Source organism: Tympanuchus pallidicinctus, unplaced genomic scaffold (genome assembly GCF_026119805.1).
Source record: "Tympanuchus pallidicinctus isolate F22 unplaced genomic scaffold, pur_lepc_1.0 scaffold1, whole genome shotgun sequence".
Lineage (NCBI taxonomy): Eukaryota > Metazoa > Chordata > Aves > Galliformes > Phasianidae > Tympanuchus > Tympanuchus pallidicinctus.
This window is the reverse complement of record NW_026294618.1, coordinates 47,645,778-47,667,754: the sequence shown is the minus strand read 5'-3', so window position 1 is coordinate 47,667,754 and position 21,977 is coordinate 47,645,778. Positions and strand designations below refer to the sequence as shown.

At 38.5% G+C, this 21,977-nt stretch overlaps 1 long non-coding RNA gene across 2 annotated transcripts; it reads left to right on the top strand.

Moving 5' to 3' along the window:
- The first annotated feature begins 5,906 nt into the window (after positions 1-5,906).
- Positions 5,907-20,212, top strand: LOC128078738 (uncharacterized). 2 transcript variants are annotated; one of them, XR_008205779.1, is made up of 3 exons: positions 5,907-5,936; positions 11,862-11,935; positions 19,340-20,212. It is a non-coding gene; the product is annotated as an uncharacterized LOC128078738 (long non-coding RNA). The 2 variants fall into 2 exon arrangements; XR_008205781.1 differs by lacking the exon at positions 5,907-5,936 and adding an exon at positions 11,420-11,502.
- Positions 20,213-21,977: the final 1,765 nt, after the last annotated feature.

The window sequence follows — 21,977 nt, the reverse complement described above, 5'->3', positions numbered from 1 at the left end:
CCTTTTGTACTCATTAAGCTCTCAGCAGCAAGTTGCTGTAATTGTAAAATAAGTCAGGATGTCAAAGTGCCTGGCAAGAAAAGCAAGCAGAAAGCACTGAAAGAGAAAACACAAGGAAAACACAAGGGCATGTGTCAGCCCTTCCTTCCCAGGGCAGAGATGAGTTTATAAATTGGCCAGGGGTCACTACGCAACTGCTGGAGCCAAATACCCTTTGGCAGGCTGCTAAGCTCTGTTTGGGTGGGAAGTGGAAGGGAAGGACGGAAAAAAAAGACATTCTTCTGTTTTACTGTTATAGCTCCCAGACATGCCAAGCAGAAGAATAAAAACACCATGATCTTAAATTTAGGAAGGTCACTTCTGCTGGAGCTTGTGGCCTTCTCACCAGCTGTAAGGGCCAGAACATACAAGCACGCACCTGCCTAAGCACACAAATAAGATCTCCTAAATAAAGACATTGTAGTTGTGAGAGGAATTCTGAGGCTAAAGGAGCACAGTAGAGACTATAATAGGTTTGAATCTACTTGGAGACCTTAGAATCACAGTCCCTAGAAACTCCCCATGAGACATGAGTAATGCACATATTTACATGAATCCCCATTGGTACATGCAATTTACTGTAGAATAGAACCAACAATTTCACATACATCAATGATAGCATTTTTCCTAGAGGAAAAAAAGCACTCTTGTGTAAAAACAGTTGCTATTCATTGACCCTACGAAGGCAGGCATTGCTTTTCTCCTCCTGTTGCTCAATAGTATCTTCAAAATAGCTCTCAGAAGACAAGAACTTCCCTAGTTCTCTGACCCAGAGCTGCTCCTTTGTTGTTCCTTCTTGCAAATATATTCATTTTCAAAGTTAAACAAAAACATACCACCAACATCTAGCCAGCCTTTCGACCTTATCCTCTTTTCCCTCTGGCTCTCAACACAAGCCTGCTGAGGCTCCACTGTTTTCAAATGCATCTTCTTAAAACTAAATTGAAAGACATTTCATCCTGCTTATCTCTTATATGAAACCACTACCTTAACTCAATTAAAGGTTTAAAATTTAATTGAAAATATTTAAATTTTAATGTAAGTATCACACTTACAATCTAATTTTATCCAGCTCAGCCTTTTCAGTACCAAAATCCCTCCTGAAATCCCAGAGCAAAGTTTGTATTGAATTGTTGGTAGCCAGGAATTAGGGGAGCAATGCCCCTCCTGCCATAAGCAAAGATTAAGAACCTGCAAAGGAACATGAACATCCATATGTCAATAGGTCCCAATAAGATGCATGCTAGAGTCTTGAGGAAACTGGCCAATGTAGTCACCAAGTCACTCTCAATGCTAATTTAAAAATCATGGCAATCAGGAAAAGTCCCTGGTGACTGAAAAAAAAAAAAAAGTGTCATCTATTTTTTAAAAAGGTAGAAAGGATGACCCAGGGAAATCAGCCTCACCTCTATGCCAGGGAAGATCACAGAGCAGATCCTCTTGGAAGCTATGTTAAGGCACCTGCAAGAGAGGGAGGTGATATAGGACAACCAGCATGGCTTCACCAAGGGCCGCTCCTGCCTCACTAACCTTGTTGATTTTTATGATGGCGTAACTACATCAGTGGACAAAGGTAGAGCCTCTGGTGCCATATATCTGGACTTCCTTAAGGCCTTTGACACAGTTCTCCATAACATCCTTCTCTCCAAATTGGAAAGATATTGATTTGATGGGTGGATTATTTGACAGTTGAGGAACTGCTTGCAAGATCTTGTCTAGAGTGAAGGTCAGTGGCTCAATGTCTTGATGGAGATGGGTGAAAAGTAGTGTACCTCAGGGTTCTGTACTGGGACAAGTGCTTTTTAATATCTTCACTAGTGACGCTGACAGTAGGAGTGAGTGCACCCACCACATGTTTGCTGATGATATCAGGCTATGTCATGCCATCAATCTGTCTGATAGATGGGATGACTTTCAGAGAGACCTAAACAGGCTCAAGCAGTGGGTACAGGTGACTAACATGAAGTTCAGTAATCCAAGTGCAGGGTCTTGCACTTGGGTCATGGCAACCCCTGCTACAGTACAATCTGGTGGATGTAAGGATGGAGATGCCTAAAAGGACGTGGATGTACTGATGGATGACAAGCTGGACATGAGCCAGCAGTGCACCCTCAAAAAGCCAACCATATCCTGGGCTGCGTCTAAAGAAGCATAGTCAGTAGGGCAGGGGAGGAGATCCTGCCTGTCTGCTCCATGCTGGTGAGACATCACTTGTGTCCACCACCTCTCCAGGCAACCTGTTCCAGTGTCTCAATACCCTTAATGTAAAAATACTTTGGAGTGGAATGTTCAGTACAGGAGAAACATTTACCTGTTAGAGCACATCTAGAGAAGGCAACAGTGATTCAAGGGATGAAACACCTTCTCTATGAGGACAGGCTGAGAGGATTGGGACTGTTCAGCCTGGAGAATTCTCCAGAGAGACCTGACAGCAGGCTTTTAGTGCATAAAGGGAGTTATAAGAAAGATGGGGATGGACAATTTAGTATGGTCTGCTGTTATATAAAAAGGGAAAATATTTTCAAACTAAAAGAGGGGAGATTTAGATTGGATGTAAGGAAGAAGTATTTTTACACTAAGACTGTTGAGGCACTGTAACAGGTTGCCCAGAGGTGGTAGATACTTCATCCCTTGAGACATTCAAGGTCAGGCCTGGATTGGGCTCTGAGCAACCTCATCTAGCTGCATATTTCCCCATGTATTGCAGGGAAGTTGGACTAGATGACCTCCAAGGGTCCTTTCCAACTCAAACAATTCTGTTTCACCTTTTTTTTTTTTTTGGGTCCTATCTCCATTATTTGATTCAATTACATTCTAATTCAAAGATCTGTATTTATCTGGACAAGATAGTCAAAAACATTGTACTGTGATACAAAAGTCAGTTCGCAACTCCCTTGTATTCTCCATGGAGATACAAAAAAAAAACAAACAAGGCACACAGGCAAACTTATTTGTACTTTTAGCATCTGCAACACCTATAACACTAAGCACTATTTCTTCACCACTCACTGTGCAAAGCTATTGCCTGCTCTGCTCTAAAGCTACTGCCTGAGTTTTATGGAGTGCCTCTTCCTGCTGATGAAGATGTCAGAGGCACGTGTGAGTGAGAAGTTCACTATAGGGGTTATAATCCATATATGCTGATATAAGAAGGAACATTGTTCTATCTAACTAACTTTGATCCCTTTAATCACCATTACTCTTAAGGCCAATTAAGCACAGAATTTACTTCAATACAGTATCTTGACTACTTCCCTCTCTCTCAACATGCTATCCTGTACTTTCCCACTATTTAGAGGGAATCAGTCAGTGGCTGTAGCTCCTAAGAATGTTTCAGGACTTCAATTTTTGCCTAGCAGTGAGAGTTAGTTGGCAGAGATGGCAATAGCCTGACAGCCTTCTGCTAGCACTAAAGCACTGTCTAATGCACCTGCTATCAGAGGTAATTTTACAGAGAAGCGTAGAGATAATTTTTCAATTTGCTGCCTAGTGAATCAATTGCAGCTTAGTAATCAAGACAATGGCTGTAAAATACAATGTGTGGAGTGTGTAAGTGGAGAGATGGTTTCACACTGCAAATCTGACTCAGAGCAGAGTAATAGTATTTTCCCTTAAGCTTATGGAAACTCCAGAAGGACCTCTGAATTTAAATGAGTAGAAGCAAATTACAGCTGCTGATACTCTTAAAGATCTCTCTTACTTCTGATGAGGCCAGCAGGGAGATTGGTATAGGCAGGCTTCAGAAAAAGTAGTATGCTGTGGAAAGGCACAGGTGAGATTAGGCTCTTCCTATGGGAGAACTGAGGGAAAATTTAGAACTGATGCAAACTGGGCAATATCTCCAATTCACAGATAGCACTGCTACTCAGCACTGTAAAAAAAACTTTAAATGAAGCAGTAGAATCTTGGAAGCAGTTCTGTCCTTGTCAGCTCAGTAAGTCTCACATCAATAGTTTGTAACGAGGTTCTGGCTGAAATCTTGTTCTGTCTCTTAATTGCCATTTGATTGAAGAGGCAGGAAAAAGAGAACAATAAAATAATTAAAAATAACCAATCACGTGACCTTAAAGTGAAACAGAAAAAAATTTTGCAAAGTCCAAACAGGTAGAATGAAATTTCAATTATAAGCAGAGGAAATAATTCCTGTTTCCTCCAGTTGCCAAGAAAGAGGGTTTTCTCAAAGACAATCAGACTTCTAAAATATCACTTGCAAGGCCTTCAAGCTTGAAACTTTTTTTGATCATTCAATTTCATGTAAAATTAGAAGAAAGCTACTAATACTACAGTACTGTACCCTTCTAGAGATGAAGAGGGCCTCTTGTACACCATCATTTTTAATTTATATTAATTTAGTTTATATTCAAGTGATTAAGTTATATTAAAGTGATTTATGTTTTCAAATTTACATGATAAAAAAAAAATTGAGGATCTTCTGTTTCTTCTATTCTGAATTACATATGTAAGGCAGAAAATTTAAGAAGAGAATATATGAGCATTACATGGAAAGTAGAAAGTAGAAGTAATTGCAAGTATCCTCTAAAGAGAATGACTTCTCCCAGAAGCAAAGACTATGCCACTGCAAGAGAATAAGAGCAACACTATTTTTCAGTGTTTGCACACGTGTCCTCTAGATTTGGGCAATGTAACACCACTGAAAAAGGAAAAAAAAAGTCAGAGATAGAACCAACAGAAGAAAGGGCTATAGACCAATAGACTACACCAGAACCACCTATTTGAGAGGCTTTACCTAAAGAAATCTTAAATGGTATTTATAAAAACATAAGAAAATTAACAGCAGCTGAAACAGCTTAGTTTGTAGCCTGCCTGGAAGTAGGCATTAGTTTATCTTGTATAGAATTTGTAAGAAATTATTTCTGTCTCAAATTATAGAGTACATGGGAAAGACAGAAAGGAAGCAATATTGCTTAAGTCCCAAATGAAGAAAGGAAAAAAAAAAAAAAGCTTAGCCTGCTTAATTTGTCCATAGTAAAAAAAGGGAGGAGATAGTCCAGTGAATAATTCCATGGCTAGTGTTTTTAGCACAAACCTATCCTTCCTTGTAGCCCCTACAGAAAGCATATATAAAAGATGCTTAAATATTTTTATGCTACTGCAATAAAGTTCAAGATTTGCAATTTCTTGCAGAACAGTGTAAAAAAATCAGCGAATCAGGACAGATGTAAGTAGTAATACAGTTGCATATAACTTATTCTACACAATTGGTAGTTCATCTGTTTGGGAAAAGAGCTTTCACGTATGGAATGCCACTTATTTTGTTTGTTATCAGATGTTTAATTGAATCAACAGGTTAAAGTCCAGTTCATGAACACACAAGATCAAGAAAGAGACTTTGGATTTTTTTTTTGTTTGTTTGTTTTATTCATACATTAATTTGTATAACGGCTTTTAAAATCAGATCTCTATTCTAAGAGATGAATTAACAATATCATTCAAGAGATCAAATACCACTTATTAGATTGCTGCAGACATCTTAGTATCAGATATTCACTTCAGGTAGATAAATCTGAAAAAAGATATAAAACCTAATATAAACTTTTTGTTGTCTTTGTTAATAATTTGTAAACGAGTATGGGGGTCAGATGTCCATTTCTCTAAACCCCAGGCCTAAATATACATCTGTGGCACTGACTTCCATCTTTGTTAGCTGTCGCCACTCTGAATATCTGTAGCAGAAATGCTGTCAGGGCCTGAAACAGTGATTGAACACCTGGTGGGAAGGCAAGGCCAACCCAGGGGAGCTCAGCTGCATGCAATGTACCTGAATGACCAGAAGGGGTGAAGCCAGGATCCACTCCTTCCCAGATCTCATTTAAGGGTTGGTAATGGAGGCAAGGGTGGTTTGTTGGAGAGCTGTATCTACCTGAGGCCTTTTAAAGGTAAGCAGCTTATTTTTCCTTTTGTTTTTGTATCCATGACTGTTGCAGTTGTGCTTGTTCTCATTTGCTGTGGCCTGGGACTTTGCCACACTGCTGCTATTGCTTTCCATTGTACTATAGTGTTATGTTGTTTTAGTATGGTATTGGCCATTGTTTCCCAGTTGTTATATTTTATTTGACAACAAAGTGATAAGTGAAGTTTGTTATAGGGCTTAACTGTAACAGGATTTGGAGATACTTGAAGATGTTATTGTGGAATTTTCACTAGAGTTGAAGTTGTTTCCACATAAAATCAGAAACTCTACCTCATGCTATGCAATCTATTGCACTTTCATGTCTTCAGAAGTAGGAATAGCCTGCAATTCCTACTCCTCCCAGACATAAGACTGAAAATGAAAGGAGCACTTTAAATATATATATATATATATAAATATATATATAATAATATGTATATATATAATATATAATATATAATATATAATATATAATATATATATTGCAGTGTGTAGATATATATATTATATATATATATATATACACACACACACACACACACACACACACACTGTAAACTACTCATGCTTTCACAAGTTAAGGAAAGTGTTTCTAAGTCCACAAAGGCTGTGCTGTGAATCTCCAAAGACCTCAATATTTCTCATTCACTTTCTACTCCATGAGAAGTGCCACTGCAGGGCATTGTATGAGAAAATGCATGTGGCAGAATCAAGCTGGGAATAATAAGCATTGCTTAAAATATCCTCAACCAGGGAAAAAACCATCAAGCCTGTGTGGGGTGGCAATTCAAGCCTGCACTTGGCACGCTAGTAAACTGATTTCCTGGTTTTCCACTACTCACTCACCAGTCCAGCCTAGCCTGTGCTTATTAATTCAGAATATTTGAGTTCAGAACTTGTCTCTGTAGCAGGGATGCAAACCTTAGCTTCTCACATAACAGACGACATCTTCCTGTTACTCCAGTATAGTCCTTTCTCGTTCTCTTCATTTATAAGGCTTAGCAATATGTACAAAGCCATGCAGGTTTTTTTAAATTCATTCATACAAATCCATAAACCCAGAGGGCACAGCTATTATCTATGACTTCACGGTATATTGGAAATTATTTCCTGATTTATTTATTATTTTTTTCAAATAAAGGAAATGCCTCGAACATTGCTAAACTTTTCTTCACTAAATACTAGCTTGCTCTTCCTGTATTTTGAAAGAGGTGACACTTCTCTCCAAGAGGCTCCAAATTAGTAGTTGGGAGTTCCATGTGGAATTATTGTCCACTTATCTTTGGCACTTCCTGATGCTTTGCCTGTTTCATCCTGACAACGCTGGTGTCCAACAATCATTTTCACATAGATCTAACCTCCGTGTACTAACTGGAAAGTTCAGGAACTGAGAGTCAGATTGATTGTTCTTTTGCATTGAAAGGTCATGAAGATAATAGCAGCTCATAAACACGTTGGATCATCTGAGCAGAATCCCACCACTCCTAAAAGAACAGTGATTTAGTAGTTCATCAAGACTTCAGTTTTATTCCTGAAGACTGTTAAAACTGGGCTAGTTCAAAAATTATGCTGGACCACTGTATAAAGAAGGCATTAAAAAACAAATGTTTGGAGTACAGGTGACTGATCTATACAGTACTTATTTCAGTAATTCAGGACATCCAGCATCATGAGATTTTTACTGAGGAAGACATTAACATTTTGTTAGACCATGTGTTTTTATGTCAGGTTCTAACAGGAAAAAAAGTTTTCTTTTCTAGCATGTTTACAGTTCTGTTTGAAATACAGAGTAAATACTTCTCTTAAAACAACAGTTCTGGTTATTTTCCATTTTATCTGATATAATAATCTCTGGAACAAAACTTACAGGTACTTTTGTACAGTCGGTTAATGTTCTTCTTTGCCATAATCACTTTCAGACTTGGACTTCAGGGGCACCTCCTATTTCCACTGGGGCATTTCCATAGATGATAGAAGTTACAAAAACACAGTAGAAAGAAATTGAACTCATTTTAAAAGATTATGCTTCAATGCGGAAGAGATAATAAATGGTGGCTAAGAAATTGAGAAAATACAGTCTAGCCAAAGACTTCTATATAGAAAGATTGACTGGTAAGGGAGGCACAAGTTCTGAGAAGTCTTTTCAGTGTTAAAATTTTTTTAAAGAGAGAAATGGGAATCAAAAAAATTAATGAGTCATTCAGCACTTCCCTTACTTGCAGAACAATACTACGAAGAGGGCAAGAGTGTAACACAAAGCCCAGCAAAGAAGTAGCTGGACATCTCCTGAACAACAGCACCTACAAGATTTATTCAGCTACTTTCAAGTGTATAGGTTTTGTGAGGTAAAGAAGACAACAGGAGAGATGAAAAACAGCAATATACTGCTGCAGATCTGTACATTAATTGCTGCAGGAGGGTACACAAAGGGAGCAAGGCCAGGCACACTTTTTCTTTTGGTATTTGTATTATTCTGAATATGTTCACTCTTTGCCTCAGAGCAGTTGATATCTGGAAAATGAGCAGCTATAAACCATAATTTCTCAGCAGATGAGACTTCAAACTCCTAGCAGTGTCGCATGAGAAGTGGAGCTTGCTTGTAACAAATGGCATTCACAATGTACTTGTTTATACAAATAACCCACGAGTCAGTCTGCAGGCTGTCTGTATCTAGTTTCCTGTCCTAAATCAAATCACTGAATACTGAACTTTTAAACTGATGAGTATAATTTTGGACTCAGCATCCAGCCACTTCAGCCTCATCTTTCATCTTGCACCCTCAAGGTAATTTGTCAGAGTTAGATCCACAAATGTGAAAAAAATTATAAATCCTTGTTTCTCACCTTACACAAAAGTAGCTGATCACTACTGTAGGGGGTATGGGTGTAAATTCACAGCCTATTATTCCTTGTTTAAGTTATGTGAATGTTTAATAAAAGGAAATTCAGATGAATTTAGACAAAGGCGTACAAAAGCACATGGCTCAGCATTAGCTGTGAGCTACATTTGTAGTTTGTACAGAGGCAGAATTTATTCTATTAATCTTCACCAAACATTTAATTTTAGGACTGAAAAGTCATCAAAGCAAGGCCTGGAGACTAAGCATCATCTTACAGACAACTGACCTTGCTATTATACACATTAGGAAACAGCTGAGTTATTGCAGTCAGCTTCAGCTTCTCTTGGGTTTTCTATTGTGACCAAAGATGTTGGCTAACCCAACACACACAGACAAAACAAACAAACAAAAAAACAAAATAACTGAACTGTTCTAGAGGTTTTTCTCTGACCCTTCTAGCAATTGCTATTGAAAATCTACATCCATATCACTAAAGCTCTTTCCCTGCAGAATAGTTGTGCTGCATTCAGACTCCATGTTGTGATCAGCCTTGGCTTATGCTAGAAGAGCATGTTTTGATCTACCTAAGGAACCGTGGACTATGTTAAAAAAAAAAAAAAAAAAAGTGTCAGTGTACTCAAGTTCCAGGCATCATTTTATTTGCAGTTATAGACATAGATATGTAAATCATGTTTGTACTGCCACTTAGCTCCAAAGCAGCACTGAGTGATTTAACAGTACCCACAATGGGGTAAGCAAGTACATGCTTCTGAGCTTTTGGAAAACTATATTTTAGCAAAGTGGTCACAGTTTACTTATTTCCACTGTTGCACAACAATCCAAGAAACATCTCATAGGTTCCTTATTGAGTAATTTGTGGCATTTATGTCTGTTTTGAGAGCGATTAGGAGAAATATACCTGGATTGGCTGCTAACATCAACATTGCTACTTAGCTTGCCCATACAGCAATAAATGCTGCTTTTCTTTGTTAGTGAACTATCCAGAGCTTACTGGTTATAAGCAAAAGATTACAGACATACATACATTTGGTTGATGGAAAATGGGTAGACAGGGAAGGTTCTTAAATTCTTCCCTCACTACCCAAAGCAGGATTTAGTCAATGGAATTCATCTTCTAAATAGAGATCCAGCACACAAGCTGGTGACTGCAACAGCTTGCCTTCTCTGTATTCTTCTCTATTTCTCTGTCAACAAGGAAACAATGGATCAAAGCTTACTGGAAAAAACTGCTCTATCATTATCCTATAGAGAGCCTGGACTTCATAGCAGCACAAAACTATCCAGATTGGAAGAGCTAGTAGACCTCAATTCTTACAATATCTTACTATTCTTACTACAATCCCAACTACAATTTGCACCACTGATGCTTCAGATCAAATAATTTTATTCTAGCAATGATGCAGATAATTAAATACAACCAAATAAATAGGGAGGAAAAAAAAAACAGCAAAGTGATTGGAAGTTAACTCAGCATTAACCAAGATAACAGAAGACCTCTTCATAAAACAAGGCAGTAGTTTTTATAACTTATTTAGGCACTCTTGATTCCTGAAGCATACCTTCTCTACAAGGTGTCAGCCTGTTGCAGTTACTTCCCCATCGATCTGTCTGCCACATCTCTGGAAAGGTCAAGTGGAACGAGGGCCCTTTCCAGCACTCTTTCAAATCACTTCATTCCCTTGTAGAAAGGGCGAAAGCTCTCAGGTGACAGGCTAATTAATTCAATCTTTTCATCTGTGCGGAACTGTGACATTTATAATTTATTTGGAAAGGAAAAAAATATTATTTAATCCTGTTAAATACATTACCACATCCCTTACCAAAGTTTGGTACTACAGTGTTTTATTCAGATGATACTTCAAACATTATTGCCGAATTAACGCTTTGCACATGTTTATTTTCTGTGCTTCTTTTAAAAATGGTTCCAAATAAAACATATGAAGTATTTAAAAAAAAAAAGGGGGGAGGATTTCACAGCAGTAGCTGCAAACTCCTAGGCAGAGCTTTTGTACATTATTATTTTATTTATTATTATTTAATTTGGTAAATTATTATTTGCCTTCCATAAAACAAGAGTTTTGGTTTCTGCTCATGAGACTGCAGCCTTTAAAACAGTGTACTTATTTCATACTTACTTCTTTGTCAGCTGAGATACACGTTTAGTTTGTTTTCTACAAAGATATGAGTTCTTTCTGAGTTCAGAAGCAGAGCTGAGATTTTACTTCAACTATATATATAAGATCATGGGTACTGCAGAGCATTTTGGTGAAGTTTAGGGAAACTTTCATTGCTGCAAATGTTTAGAATAATTTCTGATAGGTGCACAGACTTAATGAAAACAAGTCAAATGCTGACTTGTTTGTTGTTTTACTAGAAACCCACTAAATTCTAAGATGCATGGGAATGTACTCAAATGAGAATCCTAAAGCTGCAACTCTGTGAGTCATGTGTTACGGGAGGTGCAAGAGTGAACCAAATGTTCATTTCTTTCCATCGTATGAGGAAACACACAAAAGACCTCCCTGCCTCATTAGTAGGATGTGATCTTAGTAATGGCTTTAAGTGGACATGGATGATTCAACTATTAAAACTGCATCTATTTTGGATTCAGTCTGTCCTTCAGATAAAAGGATTCCTGCAGAGAGTCTGTCTTCTGTCAAAACCAGCAACCCGAGCAATTTTTCACCTGACGGTATCTTTCCCTTAGGCCAAAACAATATAACCATTTACCATGCAAATCCTCAGAGTAGAAGGCCATGCAGTTGTGCAGACTCTGATTCAGAGATTTCCTGAGTCTGCACTTTCCTGATGATAAATACTTTTTACCTCCTTTGGTGTCGTGAGATGTCCTAGCTCCCTTGGAGAAATAATATACCTTTAATATTAATGTGGGGGTTCTTGTTTGTGTTTTAAGAATGAGAGTGATTTATGTAGGCTTTGTCTTTTTTTTTTTATTAAGAAAACTATTCTCTTCATATTCCTAGAAATGTAATGTCCTTCTCAGTCTTATGTTTCGAAGTCATCAATTTTTGACCTCTGCTGTCTCCATAGGCGCAAGTTATTTTGGCAGCTGATCAAGTACCAGCCAAATCCTATACAGCTTCTAAGTCCCATTAATCCTTCTGGTGAGCTATCACAGAATTTTAATGCTGTGATTGTTCTTTCAGCATTTACTAACTTTATACTAAGTTGTTCTTGAGCTATCATCATATCCTGTAACTTAAACATATCCTCTATCCCTATGTTTACTACCTTAATGTACTTTAATATCTGAACAATTTTCTTTCCAATCTTATACTTAAACTAAACAAATTAAATTATTTCAAGAAAATAAGCTCTCCACTCTTTCAAATCCTGATTGGTTATGAGGGCTTACATATTTTGACAGTTAAACAGGTCTGTAGCTATCTGGATCACATTACTTTGTTTAGTAGCATATGTGCTATTTTTCATTATCTTAGGATTGCATCTAAGTTTCTTAAATCAAGTTCACCAGATAAGCTTATGTTTCCAAAGGTTTTCATCAGAAGCTTTGATTTCAGCCTCATTTAAATGGGTTCTAACTGCATTAGTATATTTAACTGCATTACTTGATTGAAGGTACACTCTTCTCTTTGTTTTATTGTCATAGTAACACTACTTCTAATTGCTAGCCCTTTTCTACTTCAGTGTACTACTATATACCCCATGTATCAATAAGGGCTGGGCAATGAGTGGACTGAGAGCAGCTCTGCAGAAAAATATTTGTCTGTATTTGTGGACAAAAAACTGAACACGAGCAATCAATGTATGTTTGCAGCCCAGAAAGCCAACCATATCATGGGCTGCATCAAAAGAAGCATGATATCTGGCTGATGGAGATGATTGTTCCCCTCTGCTCTATTCTCATGAACATTTGCTGCACTGTGTTCAGCTCTAGGGCTCTCAGTGTAAGAATGTGCATCTTGGATCATGTCCGTGTGAGGTCACAGTGATTATCAGAGGGCTAGGGAAATAATCCTACAGAGGCAGGCTGAAAGAATTGGAGTTATTTGGCCTGGAGAAGAGAAGGCTCTGAAGAGAGCTTATTGTGGTCTTTCAGTACTTAAAGGAGAAGAGACTCTTAAGAAGGATGAGGGGAAACTCCTTGTCAGGGTTAGAACAACTGTATAAATTATAAGTTAATTTGGATATTATGAAGACATTATTTACTATGAGGGTGCTGAAGCACAGAAATGGGTTGTCCAGGGTTGTTGCTGTGGATGTCTCACCCCTGGAAATGTTCAAGTCCAGGCTGGATGGTGCTGTGAGCAAACTGGTCTAGTAGAAAGAGTTCCTACCCGTATCACAGGGACTGGAACCAGATGGTTTTCAAGGTCCCTTCTGACCCAAATAATTCTTTGATTCAATAATCCCTTATTTTCCTTATTTACTTTTCTTTCAAAGTGGGTCAGGTAGAGCAATCCTTGGCCAACTCTCTTTAATTAGCTCGTGTTAATTAGCTCTTCACAGTTTAGGTTTCATCACTCTCACATAGTTTATCTCTGATCCTTCTTTATATCCAGCAGGTTCTGGAACTATTGTCAAATGTAAAATACATCCAAATACCTTCAGTTGCCATGTCTCCATCTTTGTGTCAATGCACAGCTCTCAAAGAGTGTGCAAATTTCCATAAAACCAAGTGATAACCATACAGATAAATATACCCTCTAGAAAACCTATCTTGCTGAAATCTTCAGCAAGAATGAGTTTCTTCTAGACATCCTTATTTACTTCCTTCTATTGCTTTATTGCCTCAGCAACTGCCAGCTGTTCAGCTTTTAAAGCTTTTCCCTCTTCTGGCTCTGCCCCATTTACCCTCTGCAATTAGCCCTGAGCTATAATCAAAAGTAGGGAGACTCAAAATGGCAGCTGCAAGGTTATTAGTTTATTCATAACAGAGCTCCTAAAATGGAATTACATTACAATGAAACCCAACATCATGCTACAATTGAGTGAATTCTTCATCCAGAGAAATCAGGAGAGCTCTTTCTTCACTCAGGGTATGCCGTGTACTGCTGGGCTCACTATAGATTTTTGACTGCATTCACACACCCAGTCCAGGAAGCAGAAAATGTAAATGAGCAGACATTAAAGTCCAAACCTCTCAGAGGCCCTAAAAGCTAGCAGGGCTGCTAGGAAATGTCTGGGCCAATGCTGAGAACTCTGCCAACTGACAAGGTGGCAAGGAACTGCTGGTGGCACAGGGCTGCAGGTGGCTATAACAGAATGAGATGTTGCTGCACTTCACAGTGCAGGAATTGCAGAGGGAGTTTCTGTCAGGGAGATGTGTAAGTAATGGATGGATTTCAGAGACTGGAGAAACTGGAGCGGAGTAACAAGGGCATTTTGTAGAGCATGATCCTGTAAAGACAACACCACACAGCATGTTACTGTTATCATTTTTACCATAATTGCCACTATTTCTCCTTTCTAATCTGCAAGTTAGATGACACTTCAGGATTTTTACTTTCTTCCTCTCCTCCCTCCTTTCCACTTTCATGTACTTACAGAGTTTAGTGGTGGAAGGCAACCCATCCTTCTCAAATGACCTAATCTTTTATTCCTTATTTCTCTTCTCACGTACAACCACTGTCAATCATAAGTAAAGGAGAGTTTTTGATTTCTCTGGCAGTCTTTATTGACAGCTTCCTGAAAGGAAAGCAAATGGAATGAAGCAGAAGCTCAGGGAGAGCATGCATCTAGGCCAGCCTCAGACTCCAGGAGGAGGCACAAGTATAAAATCAGTGTCAGTTTTGGAAAAGTCCTGTCACCTTTCTCTTGCAAAGATTAATGATTTCAACTGGCAATACAGAATTCTGCTAACCCTGGAGTTTGGTGTGGAGGGAAATGACTGAAATGTAGTTACAGGGAAGCCTGGAAGGTGGATTATATCACACTCATACAAACTCATCGTGTCTATGCTATGTGGTTACGATGGTGAAAGCAACCACCAGACATGTCTCGTGTCCCACAGCCCGAAGTACTATCCTGGGCCTTGAAAAGCAAATCCTGTGGCAACATAGACTCTCTATCCTAAGATGTAAGTGGTGGCAGACATATTTTGGGAGGCTTTAGTTTTAGTCTGCTCTTGCACCTTTCCCTCTAGCACTCCAGCCCACAGCACACTCTAATGCATTTTAGCTTGATGACTTGTTAGTTGATGTTATTTTCTTGGTCAGAAGGATTCCTCTGAGTATTTTTTTCTATATGAGAGAAAATTTTTTTCCTTCAGGAGAAAATTTTGCTCCAAAGAAAAATTAAAAACATGACCAAAACCTCAGATCTAAATGAAGCTGAGTTTTCAGATTACCTATGCTAGGTCTATGGTAGATGTAAGAAATTGAACTAAGTCACAAATTAGTACTTTCTGATCACAGAAAATTTGTAATTCAAAATAAGGTTTGCTTTGCTCACTAAGAATTGTTACACAGAACATAATGTACTTCCTTGTAGTCTTTTATCTATTGATAGGCTGTTCAGGATATTATTAAATATACTAAGAATTTAGGAAATAAGTAAATTTAAGTTTGTGAGAATATCTTTTGGCTATACTGTTTACTAAAGTAATCTGGAAAAAATGGTTTGCTCTATCATCTTTCAAGATAAAATTTGAATGCATTATAGTAAAAAAAAATATACTAGCATAATTTTATAGAAGATAACTTTATAGCTAATTTTTATGAATTCTGAATGTACTAATCATGAATTTACTAATCATTAGTCAAATCACGTAATACATAATAAGAGCTTTTAAATGACTTGAAGTCAAAAGTTTCAGAACATTTTAATCAATTAAGCCTCGTAATATAATTGTCAGCCAGGTATTATTGACCTTAGTGTGAAGACCTAATATTTAATACTATAATAAAAGTAAGCGACTTACTCAAGGTCTCACAGCATAGCTAAAAAGAGATCTCCATGATTCACTGATGCTGAAGAACAGATAGTTCTGTACATCGGAGGACTATACAGTCTTCCCATGAACAGTGAGGGAGAAAACAAATATTAACACAATTATATCCAGCTTCCTAATGAATAGAAATATTCCCAGATTCCCTGGCATGCCTTCTGGCAAATTCTAGACCATACAGACCGTTCACTGAAACTGGATTGATAAGGGATACAGTTTCTGACCTTGAACTCAGCATGGAAACCATTTCTTGTTATGTGAACTTCAAGATTGCTGTGTTAAGCATCCTTTGGAAAAACACAAACTGTCGAAATCCAGTTGCTCTCATTTAATCTGTGCACTGTATGCATAAGAAACAATCACCATTTGTCAGAAATTAAGACACTGATTTTCTGTGATTGCAAAAAGAAGCTGGTAGTTCACTCAATGATTACTCTGAATACACTTAATCTGATCACTATTAAATTCTATCACTATTAAGTTGTACTTTTATTATACTTGTTGATTCTTTAAGTACTCTAATTGGGCTAAAGAGCACAAATTATTGTATGCAGTAAGAGAACTATTACTTCAGTCATGTATGGTTCTCAGTTTGAGTGAAGAGCTCATGAAATACTTAAAATCCAGGGCTGGATCCTCTATTTCTGCAAATCAGTGCTGTTGCTCCATTTGCTTCAGAAGAAAAAAGATGATTTACAGTCTAGAAGGATCGGACTTCCAATATTTGTTCATTTTGCTATGGTTTGCAAAGATCTGATATTCAAAGATTTGTATAGCAGATCTTTTCAAGTACAGAGATTTTGAGTTGTAACTGTGCTGTGTTAGAAAGGCTAGAGCCAATACCTGTGTAATGGGATATAATTACTTTTTGGGAGCATGAGAGTCTTCAAATCTAATAGAAATTAATATTTTGCTGTTTTATGCTGATGGTCAGATCTAGTTTTTTATCAAAGTACCTAAAACTGTTCAACTACATCTATTTGAGAAGAAATATGTAACTATATAGGTTGCCCTAGAAGTAATTCTTCCTGTTCATTTCCATGGAAACTACAAGAGATACAAAGATCACAATAACACAAATACACTACTACAAAATCTCAGCTATAAAATAGTGTTTTTCAACATAGTCACCACCACAGACTGAGCACTTTCACCAGCAATAAAATTCTGTATAAAAATCTGCACCACCTGAGGTGGTGACCCACTGTTTCACAGCTGTTGTGATGTTGTAATTGCTGGGAAAATATTGCCAACAGAGTCCGTTTCTTCTTGATCCACATAAATGAAAGTCAGAACATACCAAAACCAGATTATGTGGTGGATGTGTTAAGACAGTGCAGCCAAGACTGACAATGTGCTTCACTGTCTTCATAACAGTATGGGGCTTGTGTTGCAGGAGAAAAGTTGTCCTCCTCTCTGGCCTGACTCGGGAAGTTGGAGGCTTCAGTTTACTCAATGTTATGACGCAGCAATCAGAGGCTTTCTAGGCTGCAGGAAATCTAAAAGGATCATGTATTTCCTATCCCAAAAAAAGAGTGCATGTCACTTTGTCTCACTCCAATTTATAGGAGGGAGAGGAGGCTCTTTTTAATATCTGTATGCCCGGCGTGTGAGATTAAAAAAAAAATGGTTCAAATGTTGACCCAACCAGTTTATTATAAATCCTAGTCAGGGAGACTGGGAAAGGAAGGAGGGAAATAGAAAAGATAGGAAAGAGGCAAGAATTGCATAAAGTGGGGATAGTCACCACCAGGATCCAACAGCAGTCCTATTGCATGACATTTTGAAGGGCTGAGGCAAAGAGCAGAGTGGGGAAGCAGCAGTGTGTCTGGCCTTGGGCAGCAAGCAGGTAGTAGGAAGAGGCTGCAGAGCCAATCCGGAAGGAAGTAGCAGGCCCAGGGGGGTCTGTTAACATGCAGGAATTCCATTGTGAGGAATTTGATGGCAGATACCTTTGATCTTCTTCAGCATCATGGTAGAGCACACAGCAAGTGATCATGAGGCTTCTCATTTCAGAAACCTTTTCTTCTTCATGAGGAATCTGTTGCCAGAAAAACTAAACCTCATGGTTTTCGATTCCTCATTTATCCTCCTGCCAACGTGGCATTCTTGGGTGCTTGGATAAGAGTCATGTGCAGCACCTCCTGAGATGGCCATCTTCCTCGAGATAAGCCTACTCAAAAGACTGCTTCACAGCCATTAAGCTGCAGCTTATCTCCCTCATCGCCCCTGGCCTTGTCCATCTGTGTCCCTCAGTTCACAACCCTTGCCCAGGACTTGTCCATAAGTGTTCTCCAGACAAAGGATTTCTTAATCCTTGCCTTGGACTTGTTCATCTGTGTCCCCAGAAAGCTTTGAGACAATGATGTAAAAGAATAATCTCTTACATACTTTATGCACAGAGGGCTGCATATTTCTTCTGTGGGGAATTCACTTGTTGTTATTCCATGGACTTCCATTTTGACTCTAGCTCATAGTGGCGACACAAAATCTTGTCACCAGTAATGATACAATCCAGGAAGCTGTCATCTTCAGCAACATATTTGTTCAATATGTCCTGACAAACTCAGACATGGTGCTCTTTCTGTTCGCATGTGAGCAGTTGTGGGACCCACCTGTAGCAAGCTCTGTGAAATTCCAAAATTGACACCATGGTTTCCAAGGCATTGAAGTTGATATTCAGTTCTGTACAGAGTTCTCTGGACATAGTCCACTAAATCACATGGATGAGCTGATCAAAATATGATATATGATATTCTTCATTTCATGATGTGATGTTTGTGTATGGCTGTTTAGAATGTGGTTTGCCTTTCATGTCACCATTGCCACTGGTGAAAAGCACCATTCAACTCAGTGTGTTCACATCCATTGTTAGGTCTCCATGATCATTCAGCAAGCATTGATGAATGTCAATGAGTGCAATCTTATCCTCATAGAGGAATTCAATTACATACCTCTGCTTCATACACTCTTCCATGTCAAATACTGTTTTGTCAGATGGTTCTTTTGCTGCCATGTGTTGTATGGTAACAAAATTTAAAAGAATGGGAAAATTCAACCTCTACTGCCATACCACCAACCTCTGCCTCTTATGTCATAGGCCAATTTAATAAAATTGGAGACATTACTTTCTAGGCATATACTATGCCTGGAATATGTCAATGACACGAACTTAACTATATCCACTCACTTCCCTTGTATTCCTCTCATTCTTTTACATATTTACTTACTTATTTCTACATTTATTTGCAGGAAGTATGAAGAACTACATTATGAATTTCTTTTACTTTTTTGTATACCTTATCTGCACAGTGTTAAAAATATAGAGAAATATTTAGAAATCTTTTTAATTATCCCAAATGTCCTTTGATGCACCTGTATTTTTCTAGATATTCTGGTGGCTAGAATGATTATAGTACTGAAGAGGTAAATCTTATTAAATTTACTTAGAGAAATCTTTCCTTATTCTGCTCTATGCCAGCATGAAAGCTTTGCTGTTGTGTACTAGGATACATTGCATATCTCAATGAGAAAACTCAGTGCAGTAGTACTGGAAGACCTGTGTTACATCACTGACTTTCCTCTTATTTTGTTTTAGGGATGAAACAAATAGGTGATCCAGTTTAGAAAATGGAGATGTACAGCTTTCAATCCCTAACTACTCAAGCTCTGTGTTACAACTGGAAAGCTTCTGAAACGTTAGAGGATCCAAGTTAAAATGGGAGTTTGTATTATGAATCCTTAGATACTGGAAGGAGAATAATTTGTCCAAAAAGACATCTGAAGAGACCATCGAGGTGCACTGTACAGACAGAAGAAGTTATATAATGTTATGTAACCTTTTACCCTCCCTTCTGCTAGAACAAGCACTCGGTAGTTCAGGATGCAATGATATTTGTTAAAGCTTCTCTTGTTGCTCGCCTGAGATACAAAAGTCTTGAGACACTGGGAAGCAAGGGTCACTAGTAAACTGGGATTAATATTAGATTTCAACTGCAGATGGCAGCAAAACCTCAAATATATTTGCAATCTCGCCCAGGTAACATTCAATCCATACAGAAATATGAAAGAGTCTGCTTTATCATGTTAGAAATAAAGAGTGCTATTAAAATAACTGGAAATACATTTGTTAAATTAGAGGGTGACATCGCTCACAAAAAAATGCAGGATAGATGTTTCAGTAGCTATTCTTGAGATATCTGTGCCAGTGGATTATGAGAGATGACAGCTCTCCAAGTGAACGCGCCAATCACTTGCACAGAGTCCCTGAAAAAATGACAGTGAGTAGAGGCTGCAGATAGCCCCTGTCCACTGTCAAACCCTCTAGCATTCCCTGTAGTTCTGCAATTAGCAGCAGGGAGATGGAAGTCTGGTAACACAGGACACTTACATGTCCTTGTCTCACAATTTAATTCAAAATAGGGGACATTCACTGAGGACGTTTACTTCTACAGTTATCAGTCAGAATGGAGACAGCAAATTTTCCAGAGAGGAGTCTAGCCTCAACACCTATATGCTGACAAAAGCCAAATGTAAGTAGTGGCTCAGTGAAAGGAGAAGTGTGGAAATTAAAAGTAATCCACTTCTGCTTTCACAGAAGAAACAGCTGGTGAGGCATATTGCATGAACTCTACCAAAGGGTAGGGTTATAATGAAATCACTGAAAATGGGAGGAGGAGGAATGGGGTAGGCATGTTTTTTAAATACATCTGAACCCAGTAGCTTATGGTACGTTAGTGAAAAAGTGATCTTGAAGAACAATTAAAAGTTTTATCCAGAGTACAGCCTAAATGGTGTTTTCCATACTGTGTTTCCAGGTAGTCTGAAATTGTTTAATGGCTGTGAACTAAGGGAACAAGCTTGTCTCATTGGTAAAACGTTTGTCTCTCTATTTCTGTGCTTTTCTGAAACAGAGAAGTTAAACAATATAGTTGTAGGCAACTACCCAAGCAGATCTTGTCTTAACATGTCCTCCTCTTGAGGAAGGGATTTCAAGGCTCTTTTTTTATTTTTCTCACCCAGTTTTGCTCAGCAGAATCACTTACTGCTCTGTGCACAACCAGTTTGCAGTACTAAACAAAGAGTGGTCAGTACTAAACTAGGAATGAAGGGAAGGGTAATTAAAAAACGTTTTCGTTGGAAATGTCAGAACCCTGAGGGCACCCCTATATAGGTCTAAATTGCCCTTATCAGCTTCATTTGGGGCCTCCCCCCAGCATTGCCCATGGGCACAGGAACCTCATTTCTCTTTAGCCTGGGCTATGTGGGTGTAATGCCAATCTTCCATTTCTAGCTCTGGCTCTGCCTCCTGGCTGCACGTGGACCTACACTGAGTGTAGCTGGTCTCCTGCATAGACCAGCTACCTATGGTCACATGTTGTAAGTTGTTTCCAGTCCTCCCTCTGGCCCTGCCCCTGAGATGATTTTTGGACCCACTTTGTGGATCTCTGGACTTGCATCCTGCCTCTTCTCCTTTAGCTTTTGCCAGAAGACCCCGGATGAACCCTGTTGATAGTTCATCACTTCTCCTGTCAGGACCTGACAGTGGACCTGCTACAGCTCCCAGCTCCCCCCACCATGGTCTGATCCTGTGAGATGGTGCCTGGTGATGAAAGCAGGGAGTGCACTGGGGTCAGCTTTGGCTCCTTAGAGAGCGGTTACCTCTCTCTGAGACATGACAAGAAAATATCAGGAAGACAGTTCATATCTGATTATGAAAAGTTAGCAATATTGCTTCTTTACTAGCTTCTCGAGGGAAGAGAAGAGCTTACTCCAAAACTGAAGCAGAAAGACTGCTTTAAGTAAGACTTCTAATGACTTTGTAATGAGAAATATAAAGCTCTGAAGTTTCACTGGCATTTTTGGAGGTAACCTAATCTTCACTCATCACTCTTTGACACAGTATGTTCCAGACACAACCTGATTTGTATCTTGAATAACAACTCTGGGGCTAGAACAAACCGGTTGAACTGCAGCACAGTGACAAAAGTCTGTTTTTACTCATTAGGTGGTACTGTGTGACTACAGCTTCTTGATATTTCACATTATCATCTCTGCACTGAACTTGCACTATTTTGTATTATAGCCTTTATGGCTCAGCAAGTTACAGACAAACATATGCAGCTCTTTTAGGAAAGAAAACTCATATATATCTTTTGTCGAACTTTCACGGTAAATTACAGAGCCATAGCTTCATTCAGGCTTCAAGATCATCAAGTTCAACTGTTAACCTGACC